This window comes from Protopterus annectens, chromosome 10.part0 (genome assembly GCF_019279795.1).
Source record: "Protopterus annectens isolate FY-2018-M chromosome 10.part0, PAN1.0, whole genome shotgun sequence".
In the NCBI taxonomy this organism is placed as follows: domain Eukaryota; kingdom Metazoa; phylum Chordata; order Ceratodontiformes; family Protopteridae; genus Protopterus; species Protopterus annectens.
The window spans coordinates 1,228,864,965-1,228,880,300 of record NC_056744.1 but is presented as its reverse complement, the minus strand read 5'-3'; the positions used below and the strand labels follow the sequence as shown (position 1 = coordinate 1,228,880,300).

Here is a 15,336-nt window from a genome sequence, read left to right as displayed (position 1 = left end):
TGTCCCCAATGCCCACACATCGTCCAAAGCGCCCATGCACTCCTCCGTTTCCAGCTTTGCAATCTGTCCCTGAAACACGGCACCGGCAACATCAGGAATGATGAGACCCTCACTTCTCAAAAAATGAATAACCTCCATTTCTACATTTGCTTCACTGTCACCAACAGATGGCACACCTTATCAAACCCGTGGTTTTCTGCCATACCACTTGCATGATCTCAGGATTGCCGCCACACAACAACTACACAATTTGAGTTTCAGATTTCAAATCCTTCAGAAAATGCACTTTGCACAAACCCCTTGTCACTCCAGCCAGCCAGCACACCTGCAAGTCTAAAAGAGCAAATACACAACATCTGTCCCCACCTCTGGGTCATTGTCCTCCCACCATGACCATACCGTGCCCCAACCAGATTTCTAGCACTGATAGATTGAGAGCCATGAGAAACATACATGCCATGCCCTGTGACCATTGTGGCACTCCGAGCAAACCTGCTCACCCACTGTGCCCCGAGCCAAACAGGCCTGCTATTCATGTTGCGCCACAAAAGGGTGCCCAAGAGCTGCACCTCCAGCGATGTGAAACAACTGGGTCAAGACAGTGACGAAAGCCCTCAATTGCCGTGTGCCTCAAAATGTCACAGCATCTCCAACAGCCATCTGTGGCACCATGAAAACAGGCAGAAGGGACCCCGATCTCATGTCCAAGGAAGGCACCCATGAATTTTATAACAAACAACAAAAGCCAGCGGTCAAGTGCACCTCATCATCAGGAACGCACCTCATTTGGGGTCCCAAAAAGTTCACGTTCCTCAAAGTTCCCCAAAGTTCCTCATTGAAGGACTCACACACTCACTGCTAGGATCTTCCTCAAGTGAAATCCATGGCAAATAGAAATCAATCATACCAATTCATTAAAATATCTTCTCTACAAGTAAAACCAGCATATTTCAACTATCCTATGGCCTTCCCAGTTGAAGTTGCCAGCAAGCCACTATGTGTTCCACACCTTGCCCACCCGTTCCACACCATCAGAGCCAGTGTTCCACACCCCGGAGATGGAAGGTTGAGAGCCACGACAAAAGCACATACAAGAAATCAATCCATCAAACTTCACATCCAAAGGCATCAGCCGAGCCTCCAAGTGTGACATGTGAAGTCCATCAAATTAACTGCGTGGGCATGCTGCTGTCATTTATTATACAACAATATAACATTTGTGCTGATTGTTTAATATATCTCTGAAGTCCAGCATCCTCCATGAAATGTGACAGAACATGAAGACCACTGCCCGTGCAAAGATGGAACCACAGCTCCTTGCACCTTCACAAGCATCAAAGGCAAGTGTGCAAACTGATGTGACACCGACACTCCCAGTGAAACATCCATAACTCCAGGGCCAAAGCAACAGAAGCCTAAACCAAAATGAATGCAATCAGTGGGTCAAACCACCCACAAGATATTACGCATTTTATATCAACTCTCTGGACTCTACTCTGGCCCTCTGACAGCCAGCCTCCCACTAGCACCGTGACACCCTACCCAGGAGACGACCCACAAGTCAGTCCCACGCAGCAACCGCTGTGACACCCTCAGGCCACAACAGCTCCACAAATGCCCATGGAGCACACAATCACAATCATGTCAAACAAGCCGACAAGTACTCCAAAGAAGGAAAAACAAGCAAACTCCCTCTCCACTCAACATCTGCTCACTGCAAATCTACATGAGAGAAAATGTTTCTAAGCAGCAACATACACATACACATATATATATATATATATATATATATATATCCACATATATATATATATATATGTATTTGGGAAGGCGACACAAGGCACAGGGTTTGAGTCTCACAAGGGACAACCGGCCAGGCCCAAAATGGTTTGCAAGGGCAACCAGCCCTGCACCAATCCTGTCCCATCCCACAAAACAGCCCTCTGGCACATGATTGGGGATTGAAGTCAACAAACAAGACACCCGAGTTTCAGACCTCACATCCCTCCGACAATGGCAAAGGAAACCCACCTGTTCTAGCAATTTCCAAGCTTGTAAGCCCAATTAACTACCCAATCTTAAAATGTGTTCTTACTTTCTGGTCATCTACCTCCCGCTTTGTGTGGCTCTGTTCCGATTCCCTCAGAGTGAGAGGTACAAAGAAGCAGTCCAGCAGAAAAACCCCTTCACTGCCGCTGCCAGGGATCGCCCTCCAGTCTCCACCACACACAGGCACATGCCTCCATTCTCTCTCCAACCTACTAGCCAAAATGCTGCCTAGCTAGACAACCGCTTGACCAATCTCTCATTCCCACGCACACCGTGCATGTACAACACGCATGCACTCCCACAAACACACCCACACTTTTCTCACCCAAAATGCTGCCCAGCTAGATAACCGCTCAACCGATCTCTCACTCCCACGCACACCGCGCATGCACAACACGCATGCACTCCCACAGACAAACACATTCACATCTTTCTCACTCGCCAAACAGCAAAAGGGCTGCCCAGCGAGCGCAAAACAATCCGGCCGTTTCTTCGGTCCGAGCTCAATGGCAGTGAAGCAGCGAGCACCACCAGCAAATTAAAGTCCTGCTGGAGAACACCCACTCATTGAGCATGGTGCGATCGCCCATTCTCTGAGTCCAAACATGCACATACTCTTAAAATTGCAGTATATATTCTCTCAGACATAGACACTCTCCATCACCCAAAATACAAGCCGCCAAACTATACTTTCAAAGGTGAAAATTCAGCACATGTCACAGAGGAATGCCGTGCCACTTAACGCCAGTCACCAGACAGCATCCCTACCCCAAAACACACTGGCTGTCTCATGTGAAAACACAACACTGTGGTCGGGATGCCTGGGAACACACAAGACACAGACAAAGTTCTGTCCTCTTGGCAGAACAACCCCAGCCTCTGTCCGCGCCCCACACAACACGGCTCCGACTTCCCATCCACAGTACACAACCCTAGCATCTGCAATCCTTCCTTGCAGGACAGAAAAATAGCTCTCAAAGCTTTTCACTCACTCAGTCCACTCACCACTACAACTACAACAAGCTTACCCGTCAATTCAGAAGATCCCTCTTGCTCAATTCAACCCAAAGATCCTCCTCCTTCAGCTCCCCAGCGCGAATGCATTCACCGACGCAAAAAACCACGGAATGGTGCCCCTGGCGCATGCGCATAGCAGCCCAACGATGCGGACATGAAATGAAATGGGGAAAAAAATAAAATTCCAACTCAAGGGTGGCGGGCGCATGCGGCCCGCAGGTTGGACACTCCTGATCTAGAGCTTGTATGGATGATATCTGCGCAGCAGCAACTTGGGCTTCCCCTCATACCATTATTATTCATTACATATTGGATTTGGTCTCCAGTGGAAGAGCATTATTTGGTTCAGTGGTGCTCAGGAATATCCTTCCTTGAGTCCACCCAAGGTCAAAGGTAGCTGAGGACTCTGTCCTGTATGTCAAAGATAAAATGAAATTTGACAACATCAGATAAAGACGTTATGCTCTCACCATAACGTTCCATCTGTGTTATCCATTTTCATTTATCCTCGACTCCCCTCCCACCTTTCCAGGACCTTTGAAGTTTTTTTTGATGGAACGGATAATGGACACATATCACTTACTGTTATTACTATTGTTATATGGTCCCAGATGTGGTCCCTATGAAGGCTTTTGGGCTTTATTCTTTCTGTCTCTCTTTCAGCAAACTCGATCTGAGGTAAGTAGGAGAGGAGTATTCTGGGCAAGCATTAAGCTGGAATGTTTTCAGCTTTCGCGAACTGTAGTAATGACCGAGTCAGTTCCAGAGTTTGGAACCGAACCCATATGTCGAAGATAAATGAAAATGGACAACTCAGATGGAACTTTATGGTGATTACATTGCTTCTTTTTATTCCCGTTTTTTAAAAAGTATAAGGAAAACATTGTAGCTTCTTACTAACTTACTTAGAATCACATCAGGTTACTCAAAAGCACCCCACATTTTCAAAACATTGGTCTTTCTCTCTTCTAACAGAACGAAGACAAGTCAAAACCTAATGCAAATTTTTCATGAGCAAAGCACTGTGGGATATTACTGCAGATTCTGAACTTTCCTTAGACTTTACTTCTTGCTCCAGTAAAAATACAGAAACCATATTTGCTTTCAGAGCAAGGTTTGTCACTATCCTCATACACCATTGTAATCTGTCTCACCACCCAGGTAATACTATTTACGACACTGGACCTACTGGTTCTCCATAACCAAACTCATACAACATTGCTTTTTTAAATTGAAGGTATGCTTTTGTTGGCTTTTTTGGGAAATTTTTTTGTAGTGCGCAGTTGTGGTTGCACAGTTTCCAGCACTTAAACTAGCTACCAGATCTGTTTCTTTCATGCTACCATGCTTAGTTCATAATCCTTTACTTCTATCCAGTCTTATACATACAGTTCTTCAAACATAGAAACAACAGATCATTTACTTTTTTTCAGTACTTAGACTTCTTTTCTGTCTTTCTCTCTTGAAACAGGCCATGCATGCTCTCATCTCCTCTTCTCATCTCACCTGCTATTTCCCATTAACTAAAGTCATACTTAACTGCCAGGGGCAGTACCACAATCAAGAGGATGGTTTCCCAAAGCTCTACCATTGCACGCTTTAGTTGGGTTGACCCCTGTGAGGAAACTTAACTACATATTTCCTCCTCCTCACTCCCCTCCTCTTCCACTGTCATCAAGAGGTAGTTTCCCAACTGTGAGGTTCCAGACTTTTCTTCTTGTGCAATAAAAATAGAGAGCCCATATTTGCATTTAAACCGAGGTTTGTCACTATCCTCATACACCATTGTAAACCAGCTCACCACCCAGGTAATGCCATTTACAACACTGGACCTGCTGTTTCTCCATAACCAAAGTCATACATGAATGTTGCTTCCCGAGGCTGAGGCTCTGCATTTGTTGGCTTTCCTAGTAGGGAGTTGTGGTTGCACAGTTTCCTGAACTTAAATTAACTAGCACATATGCTTCTTTCATGCTAGCATGCTTAACTCACAATCTCTTATTTGTTACCAGTCTTATACATACAGTTTTTCTAACTCAGAAACAACTGATTGTTTAGTGTTATCAATGTTTACCTTTTTTTTCAAAAGGGCTTGTTTTCTGTCTTTCTCTCTCAAAATATGTCATGCATGCTCTCCTCTTCTCACCTCACCTGCTATTTCCCATTAACCAAAGTTGTACTTAACTGGCAGGGTCAGTTTGATAATCAAGAAGATGGTGTCCTGAGGCTGTTCCATTGCATGCTTTGGTTGGGTTGATGTCTGTGATTTCCCCAAATGTGGGAAGCTGAACTGCATATTTCCTCCTCCTCCTCTTCCTGCCCCCTCCAGTGCTGGTTCTCCATAACCAGAGTCATACAAGAATGTTGCTTCCTAAGGCTGAGATTCTGCTTCTTTTTCTGGAAAATTTTGGTAGTGGGGAGTTCTGGTTGCACAATTTCCTGAGCGTAAACTAACTAGCAGAGCTGTTTCTTTCATGCTAGCATGCTTAGCTCAGAATCCCTTATTTCCAACCAGTCTTATACATACAGTTCTTCTAACTCAGAAACAACTGATTGATCTGATGTCTGTTCAGCCTTCATCAGACCTGTGGGTCTCGGGTTCCAACCTCAGAACCCACTCAGCCATCAGCAAGCTAAGAATTCCAAGCTAGTGCTCCTCCCACCCTACCCATACTACCTCAGTCCTTCCGGATACCTCAGATCTCATTTGCCATGCATCAGTGAAGGTTAGAGCTCCTCCTTGCATGTTTTTCTAACATGTTTTCTCCTGTGAAATCATAAGTGGCCTGTGGCCAATCCTTTGTTTTTGCAACCTACCCTACTTCCTATTTTCAATTTAAAAAAGGGGACAATGTATTGGTGGACAGGCTCAGCATAGTACTATTGATGCTTCGTGAATGGCCTCTAAACCAGTCAGTGACAAGCAGGATTTTCCTCAGATGGGGTCAACCTTGCTGCAACCTCTTTGCCTCTCCTTTCAACAACAAATGCAGCAGGTACTTTGCCCTGATCCCTCCATAGGGACAGTTACCAAGAGATGCTCTAGTCTGTGCTTGGCCCCCCGGTCTGCTTTATGCATTCCCACCGGTTCCTCTGATTACTAAATTTCTTCAGAAAGCAAAGTGATCCTCATTGCCCCCCTTTTTGCCTGGACAAGTCTGATTCCGTTTCCTATGGTCACATCTGATTTGGCCTTCGTGGATGCTGGAACCTCTTCTGTCTCACCCCTCAGGGCAACTCCATCCGGATCTTCACAACTTGAAACTAACGCTTGGGTTTTCCAATTCCAATGATGGTTAGACAGTCCAGGCTTTCTTCCGCAGTCCAAAAGATTCTTATTTCCTCACATAAGTCTTCTACCAAAATTTATAAAAGTAAGTGGAAAAAGTTTTCCATTTGGGCCCAACAGCATCACATTGACCCACTTATGACGCCCATTTCTGCAGTCTTGGATTTCCTACTTAGTCTGTTTCATTCCGGAGCCAATTTTTCTTCTGTCAAAGTTCAGTTGCAGCCATTTCTAATATTTACATTGGAGAAAATGCTGCATCTTTAGTTTCTTCTAGGCTTTGCAAAGCCTTTCTCAAAGGTACGTTCCTTCTTCATCCCCCTACCATAGTAGCAATTACTTCTGCCTAAAGGGTCTTGGTACTTCAAGCTTTACTGCTCCAACCAGGCATCAATTGATAGAATCAAGAAACTATGTACTTCACATTTGCTGTTATCTGGGAATAACTGTAAATTATGAAAAAATCAAAATTGACTTCCAGCTCAGAATTTAGAGTTCATAGGAGCTCTTCTAAATACTCAGACTTGCATGGCATCTCTTCCCTCTGTGAGATTACAGAAAATCAGAATTGAGGTACAGAAGCTAATCAACAACAGAAAAGTAACTAGTCATCTAGCCCTGTGAGATTACAGAAAATCAGAATTGAGATAAAGAAACTAATCAACAACAGAAAAGTAACTGCTCATCTAGTCCTTCAAGCACTGGGCTTCAGGGCTGCAGCTATAACTCTAGTTACACCAACCCGTGTTGGACCCGATTTTGATCACCAATCTTTGCAGAAAAGATTTAGCTTGCTGGATGCATTCTGAAGACATTGTTCAAGGCCGTCCCTTTATTCCATCACAATCCCAAGTCATAGTGACCACAGACACCTCCCAGATTGGGGGGGGGGGGGCATTATCTGGGTAAGACTGTCCAAGGCACTTGGTCCCTCACAGAGTCCAATTTGCATATCAGTGTACTGGAGTTGCTCTTCCTTCAGGAACAATTGTGATTCAAATGAGCAATATGTCAGTGGTTTGAACATCAACAAACGGGGGGGGGGACCAAATCTTCCCCCTTTTGTCAAGATGCTGTCAGAGTTTGGCAGTGGGCAATCTCTTACAACCATTTTCTAATAGTAACGCACATTCTGGGGAGTTCCAGTATGATAGCGGACAAACTAAGCAGGTAAATTCTCCTACCTCATGAGTGGTCTCTCAGTCCAAAAGTGACAGAAGGGATTTTCTGTCAGTGGGGCCAGCCTTGCTGCGATCTGTTTGCCTCTCCTCTAAACAACAAGTGCAGCAACTACTTTGCCCTGATTCCCCCTCTGGGGGAGTCACCGAGAATGCTGTTCTGCAGGGTCTATATCAGATGATCGAACATTTAAAAGTTCGAAAATCTAATAATAAAAAAAAAAAACTACACAAAAAACCTACCTGAACGTTTTAAGCAGGAGGGGGGGGGCAAGCCCACCCTGCACCCCCCCGCTCTTTAAATATTTAAATATACCAACTCCGAGATAGCACTACAGTGCAGAAAAGGGAAATCTTCCCATTCCATGCTGTACGGAGATCGCTGTTAAAACGTATCATATGGTGTTGACAATATGACTTTCAAACTTTTGAAAATTTAACAATGTGATATGGACGCGTTCTCCACTCTTGACGCTCCAGACTGCTGTATGCCTTTCCCCAATTCCTCTAACCCCGAAATTCCTACAGAAAGCAGTCAGGTTCAAGAGCAAAGTAATCCTCATTGCACCTTATTGGCCTCGACAAATATGGCTCCCCTTTCTTTGGCCTTACCTGATTCAACAGCCTTGGATCCTGGACCCATCTCCAGACCTTCTTTCTTATCCAGAGGGATTGATCCATCCGAACATTGTGAACCTCAAGCTAACAGCTTTGTTTCTGCAGTTCCATTGATAGCCAGGCATCCCTCACTCTCTTCCCCGGTACATCATATACTCTTAGTCTCTCAAAAACCAGCTACACTCAGCCTCTATGGTAGTAAATTGGGAGGTTTACCTCTGGGGCTCTTGATAACAATATTGACCCTTTTTCAGCAACTATCGATAAAATCCTAGAAATTTTAGCTTCACTTTTTAAAACAGGTGCCTTCCATTCTACTGTAAAAATTAAATTAGTGGCTGTTTCAGATTTCCATAATGGCTTTAAAGAATCATGTTTGGCTTCTCATAAGCTTTGCAAGGCCTTCTTAAATGGAATTCTCTTGCTAAAACCCCTTACAAAGATCCCACTTCACATTGGGACCACAATTTAGTGGTGAAAGCTATTGTTCAGCCTCCTTTTGAACCTTCAGCCGAATGCAATCTAAAATTTTTATCCTGGAAAACCATATTTTTAGTGGCAATAACTTTGGCCAGAAGGATTTCAGAAATAACAAGCTTTATCATGGAAACCTCCTTAACTGTTTTTTCCATAAAGATAGAGTTTCACTGAGAACCAATCCTTCCTTTTGCCTAAGATGGTGTCAGAGACCAGTATCAATCAAACTATTAATTTACCAGTATTTTGTTCCAATTATACTAACAAAGGTGAATATTGCTTGCATTTATTAGACATTCACAGACAATTATGTTTCTATCTACACAGAACCAAGAATTTCAAAAAATCCGACCAACTATTTGTGTCTTTTTCATCTATGAAACTTGGACAACCAGTCAGCAAAGAGACACTAGCCAGATGGCTCAAAAATGTGTTTCTTTTATGTACAAGAAAAATAAAATTAAGTTGCCTAGACCTTTAAAGGCACATTGTACCAGAGCTGTAGCTACTTCAACAGTTTTTTAATCTAGAGCAGGGGTGTCCAACCTTTGAGTCAACAGAAATGGCCTGGGGGCAGACGGCAAGTGAGGACCAAAAAAAAAAAAAAAAAAAGGTCTCTCTCAAACTGAAGAGCAAAAAAAAAAAAAAAATACACGACGCATCATAAACCAAAGAGCAAAAAACCCCAGGCATACGCGGACCAATACAAAGTCAGCCCACTGGCTGTATTGCAAGTGAGCTTGAACAATAAACAAATCAATAAATGCATAACATTTGCCCTAAAACTCAATATCTCATTCTAATTATAAAAAAAAACAGTTAAATCTAACATCCCAGTTTATTTGCAAAAAAAATCAACAGGTACAAACCTTTCAACTTGCACGAGACCACACCTGCGATTCTGCTGGTCTCCATGTCCTCCATCATGTCCCCAATGCCCACACATCGTCCAAAGCACCCATGCACTCCTCCGTTTCCAGCTTTGCAATCTGTCCCTGAAACACGGCACCGGCAACATCAGGAATGATGAGACCCTCACTTCTCAAAAAATGAATAACCTCCATTTCTACATTTGCTTCACTGTCACCAACAGATGGCACACCTTATCAAACCCGTGGTTTTCTGCCATACCACTTGCATGATCTCAGGATTGCCGCCACACAACAACTACACAATTTGAGTTTCAGATTTCAAATCCTTCAGAAAATGCACTTTGCACAAACCCCTTGTCACTCCAGCCAGCCAGCACACCTGCAAGTCTAAAAGAGCAAATACACAACATCTGTCCCCACCTCTGGGTCATTGTCCTCCCACCATGACCATACCGTGCCCCAACCAGATTTCTAGCACTGATAGATTGAGAGCCATGAGAAACATACATGCCATGCCCTGTGACCATTGTGGCACTCCGAGCAAACCTGCTCACCCACTGTGCCCCGAGCCAAACAGGCCTGCTATTCATGTTGCGCCACAAAAGGGTGCCCAAGAGCTGCACCTCCAGCGATGTGAAACAACTGGGTCAAGACAGTGACGAAAGCCCTCAATTGCCGTGTGCCTCAAAATGTCACAGCATCTCCAACAGCCATCTGTGGCACCATGAAAACAGGCAGAAGGGACCCCGATCTCATGTCCAAGGAAGGCACCCATGAATTTTATAACAAACAACAAAAGCCAGCGGTCAAGTGCACCTCATCATCAGGAACGCACCTCATTTGGGGTCCCAAAAAGTTCACGTTCCTCAAAGTTCCCCAAAGTTCCTCATTGAAGGACTCACACACTCACTGCTAGGATCTTCCTCAAGTGAAATCCATGGCAAATAGAAATCAATCATACCAATTCATTAAAATATCTTCTCTACAAGTAAAACCAGCATATTTCAACTATCCTATGGCCTTCCCAGTTGAAGTTGCCAGCAAGCCACTATGTGTTCCACACCTTGCCCACCCGTTCCACACCATCAGAGCCAGTGTTCCACACCCCGGAGATGGAAGGTTGAGAGCCACGACAAAAGCACATACAAGAAATCAATCCATCAAACTTCACATCCAAAGGCATCAGCCGAGCCTCCAAGTGTGACATGTGAAGTCCATCAAATTAACTGCGTGGGCATGCTGCTGTCATTTATTATACAACAATATAACATTTGTGCTGATTGTTTAATATATCTCTGAAGTCCAGCATCCTCCATGAAATGTGACAGAACATGAAGACCACTGCCCGTGCAAAGATGGAACCACAGCTCCTTGCACCTTCACAAGCATCAAAGGCAAGTGTGCAAACTGATGTGACACCGACACTCCCAGTGAAACATCCATAACTCCAGGGCCAAAGCAACAGAAGCCTAAACCAAAATGAATGCAATCAGTGGGTCAAACCACCCACAAGATATTACGCATTTTATATCAACTCTCTGGACTCTACTCTGGCCCTCTGACAGCCAGCCTCCCACTAGCACCGTGACACCCTACCCAGGAGACGACCCACAAGTCAGTCCCACGCAGCAACCGCTGTGACACCCTCAGGCCACAACAGCTCCACAAATGCCCATGGAGCACACAATCACAATCATGTCAAACAAGCCGACAAGTACTCCAAAGAAGGAAAAACAAGCAAACTCCCTCTCCACTCAATATCTGCTCACTGCAAATCTACATGAGAGAAAATGTTTCTAAGCAGCAACATACACATACACATATATATATATATATATATATATATATCCACATATATATATATATATGTATTTGGGAAGGCGACACAAGGCACAGGGTTTGAGTCTCACAAGGGACAACTGGCCAGGCCCAAAATGGTTTGCAAGGGCAACCAGCCCTGCACCAATCCTGTCCCATCCCACAAAACAGCCCTCTGGCACATGATTGGGGATTGAAGTCAACAAACAAGACACCCGAGTTTCAGACCTCACATCCCTCCGACAATGGCAAAGGAAACCCACCTGTTCTAGCAATTTCCAAGCTTGTAAGCCCAATTAACTACCCAATCTTAAAATGTGTTCTTACTTTCTGGTCATCTACCTCCCGCTTTGTGTGGCTCTGTTCCGATTCCCTCAGAGTGAGAGGTACAAAGAAGCAGTCCAGCAGAAAAACCCCTTCACTGCCGCTGCCAGGGATCGCCCTCCAGTCTCCACCACACACAGGCACATGCCTCCATTCTCTCTCCAACCTACTAGCCAAAATGCTGCCTAGCTAGACAACCGCTTGACCAATCTCTCATTCCCACGCACACCGTGCATGTACAACACGCATGCACTCCCACAAACACACCCACACTTTTCTCACCCAAAATGCTGCCCAGCTAGATAACCGCTCGACCGATCTCTCACTCCCACGCACACCGCGCATGCACAACACGCATGCACTCCCACAGACAAACACATTCACATCTTTCTCACTCGCCAAACAGCAAAAGGGCTGCCCAGCGAGCGCAAAACAATCCGGCCGTTTCTTCGGTCCGAGCTCAATGGCAGTGAAGCAGCGAGCACCACCAGCAAATTAAAGTCCTGCTGGAGAACACCCACTCATTGAGCATGGTGCGATCGCCCATTCTCTGAGTCCAAACATGCACATACTCTTAAAATTGCAGTATATATTCTCTCAGACATAGACACTCTCCATCACCCAAAATACAAGCCGCCAAACTATACTTTCAAAGGTGAAAATTCAGCACATGTCACAGAGGAATGCCGTGCCACTTAACGCCAGTCACCAGACAGCATCCCCTACCCCAAAACACACTGGCTGTCTCATGTGAAAACACAACACTGTGGTCGGGATGCCTGGGAACACACAAGACACAGACAAAGTTCTGTCCTCTTGGCAGAACAACCCCAGCCTCTGTCCGCGCCCCACACAACACGGCTCCGACTTCCCATCCACAGTACACAACCCTAGCATCTGCAATCCTTCCTTGCAGGACAGAAAAATAGCTCTCAAAGCTTTTCACTCACTCAGTCCACTCACCACTACAACTACAACAAGCTTACCCGTCAATTCAGAAGATCCCTCTTGCTCAATTCAACCCAAAGATCCTCCTCCTTCAGCTCCCCAGCGCGAATGCATTCACTGACGCAAAAAACCACGGAATGGTGCCCCTGGCGCATGCGCATAGCAGCCCAACGATGCGGACATGAAATGAAATGGGGAAAAAAATAAAATTCCAACTCAAGGGTGGCGGGCCGCATGCGGCCCGCGGGCCGCAGGTTGGACACTCCTGATCTAGAGCTTGTATGGATGATATCTGCGCAGCAGCAACTTGGGCTTCCCCTCATACCATTATTATTCATTACATATTGGATTTGGTCTCCAGTGGAAGAGCATTATTTGGTTCAGTGGTGCTCAGGAATATCCTTCCTTGAGTCCACCCAAGGTCAAAGGTAGCTGAGGACTCTGTCCTGTATGTCAAAGATAAAATGAAATTTGACAACATCAGATAAAGACGTTATGCTCTCACCATAACGTTCCATCTGTGTTATCCATTTTCATTTATCCTCGACTCCCCTCCCACCTTTCCAGGACCTTTGAAGTTTTTTTTGATGGAACGGATAATGGACACATATCACTTACTGTTATTACTATTGTTATATGGTCCCAGATGTGGTCCCTATGAAGGCTTTTGGGCTTTATTCTTTCTGTCTCTCTTTCAGCAAACTCGATCTGAGGTAAGTAGGAGAGGAGTATTCTGGGCAAGCATTAAGCTGGAATGTTTTCAGCTTTCGCGAACTGTAGTAATGACCGAGTCAGTTCCAGAGTTTGGAACCGAACCCATATGTCGAAGATAAATGAAAATGGACAACTCAGATGGAACTTTATGGTGATTACATAGCTTCTTTTTATTCCCGTTTTTTAAAAAGTATAAGGAAAACATTGTAGCTTCTTACTAACTTACTTAGAATCACATCAGGTTACTCAAAAGCACCCCACATTTTCAAAACATTGGTCTTTCTCTCTTCTAACAGAACGAAGACAAGTCAAAACCTAATGCAAATTTTTCATGAGCAAAGCACTGTGGGATATTACTGCAGATTCTGAACTTTCCTTAGACTTTACTTCTTGCTCCAGTAAAAATACAGAAACCATATTTGCTTTCAGAGCAAGGTTTGTCACTATCCTCATACACCATTGTAATCTGTCTCACCACCCAGGTAATACTATTTACGACACTGGACCTACTGGTTCTCCATAACCAAACTCATACAACATTGCTTTTTTAAATTGAAGGTATGCTTTTGTTGGCTTTTTTGGGAAATTTTTTTGTAGTGCAGTTGTGGTTGCACAGTTTCCAGCACTTAAACTAGCTACCAGATCTGTTTCTTTCATGCTACCATGCTTAGTTCATAATCCTTTACTTCTATCCAGTCTTATACATACAGTTCTTCAAACATAGAAACAACAGATCATTTACTTTTTTTCAGTACTTAGACTTCTTTTCTGTCTTTCTCTCTTGAAACAGGCCATGCATGCTCTCATCTCCTCTTCTCATCTCACCTGCTATTTCCCATTAACTAAAGTCATACTTAACTGCCAGGGGCAGTACCACAATCAAGAGGATGGTTTCCCAAAGCTCTACCATTGCACGCTTTAGTTGGGTTGACCCCTGTGAGGAAACTTAACTACATATTTCCTCCTCCTCACTCCCCCTCCTCTTCCACTGTCATCAAGAGGGTAGTTTCCCAACTGTGAGGTTCCAGACTTTTCTTCTTGTGCAATAAAAATAGAGAGCCCATATTTGCATTTAAACCGAGGTTTGTCACTATCCTCATACACCATTGTAAACCAGCTCACCACCCAGGTAATGCCATTTACAACACTGGACCTGCTGTTTCTCCATAACCAAAGTCATACATGAATGTTGCTTCCCGAGGCTGAGGCTCTGCATTTGTTGGCTTTCCTAGTAGGGAGTTGTGGTTGCACAGTTTCCTGAACTTAAATTAACTAGCACATATGCTTCTTTCATGCTAGCATGCTTAACTCACAATCTCTTATTTGTTACCAGTCTTATACATACAGTTTTTCTAACTCAGAAACAACTGATTGTTTAGTGTTATCAATGTTTACCTTTTTTTTCAAAAGGGCTTGTTTTCTGTCTTTCTCTCTCAAAATATGTCATGCATGCTCTCCTCTTCTCACCTCACCTGCTATTTCCCATTAACCAAAGTTGTACTTAACTGGCAGGGTCAGTTTGATAATCAAGAAGATGGTGTCCTGAGGCTGTTCCATTGCATGCTTTGGTTGGGTTGATGTCTGTGATTTCCCCAAATGTGGGAAGCTGAACTGCATATTTCCTCCTCCTCCTCTTCCTGCCCCCTCCAGTGCTGGTTCTCCATAACCAGAGTCATACAAGAATGTTGCTTCCTAAGGCTGAGATTCTGCTTCTTTTTCTGGAAAATTTTGGTAGTGGGGAGTTCTGGTTGCACAATTTCCTGAGCGTAAACTAACTAGCAGAGCTGTTTCTTTCATGCTAGCATGCTTAGCTCAGAATCCCTTATTTCCAACCAGTCTTATACATACAGTTCTTCTAACTCAGAAACAACTGATTGATCTGATGTCTGTTCAGCCTTCATCAGACCTGTGGGTCTCGGTTCCAACCTCAGAACCCACTCAGCCATCAGCAAGCTAAGAATTCCAAGCTAGTGCTCCTCCCACCCTACCCATACTACCTCAGTCCTTCCGGATACCTCAGATCTCATTTGCC

At 44.4% G+C, this 15,336-nt stretch overlaps 2 pseudogenes; both read left to right on the top strand.

The window, feature by feature from the left end:
* Nucleotides 1-5,242: 5,242 nt before the first annotated feature.
* Nucleotides 5,243-5,370, top strand: LOC122814604 (annotated as a pseudogene).
* A 9,431-nt stretch (nt 5,371-14,801) lies between these two features.
* LOC122814603 lies at nt 14,802-14,929 on the top strand (annotated as a pseudogene).
* Nucleotides 14,930-15,336: the final 407 nt, after the last annotated feature.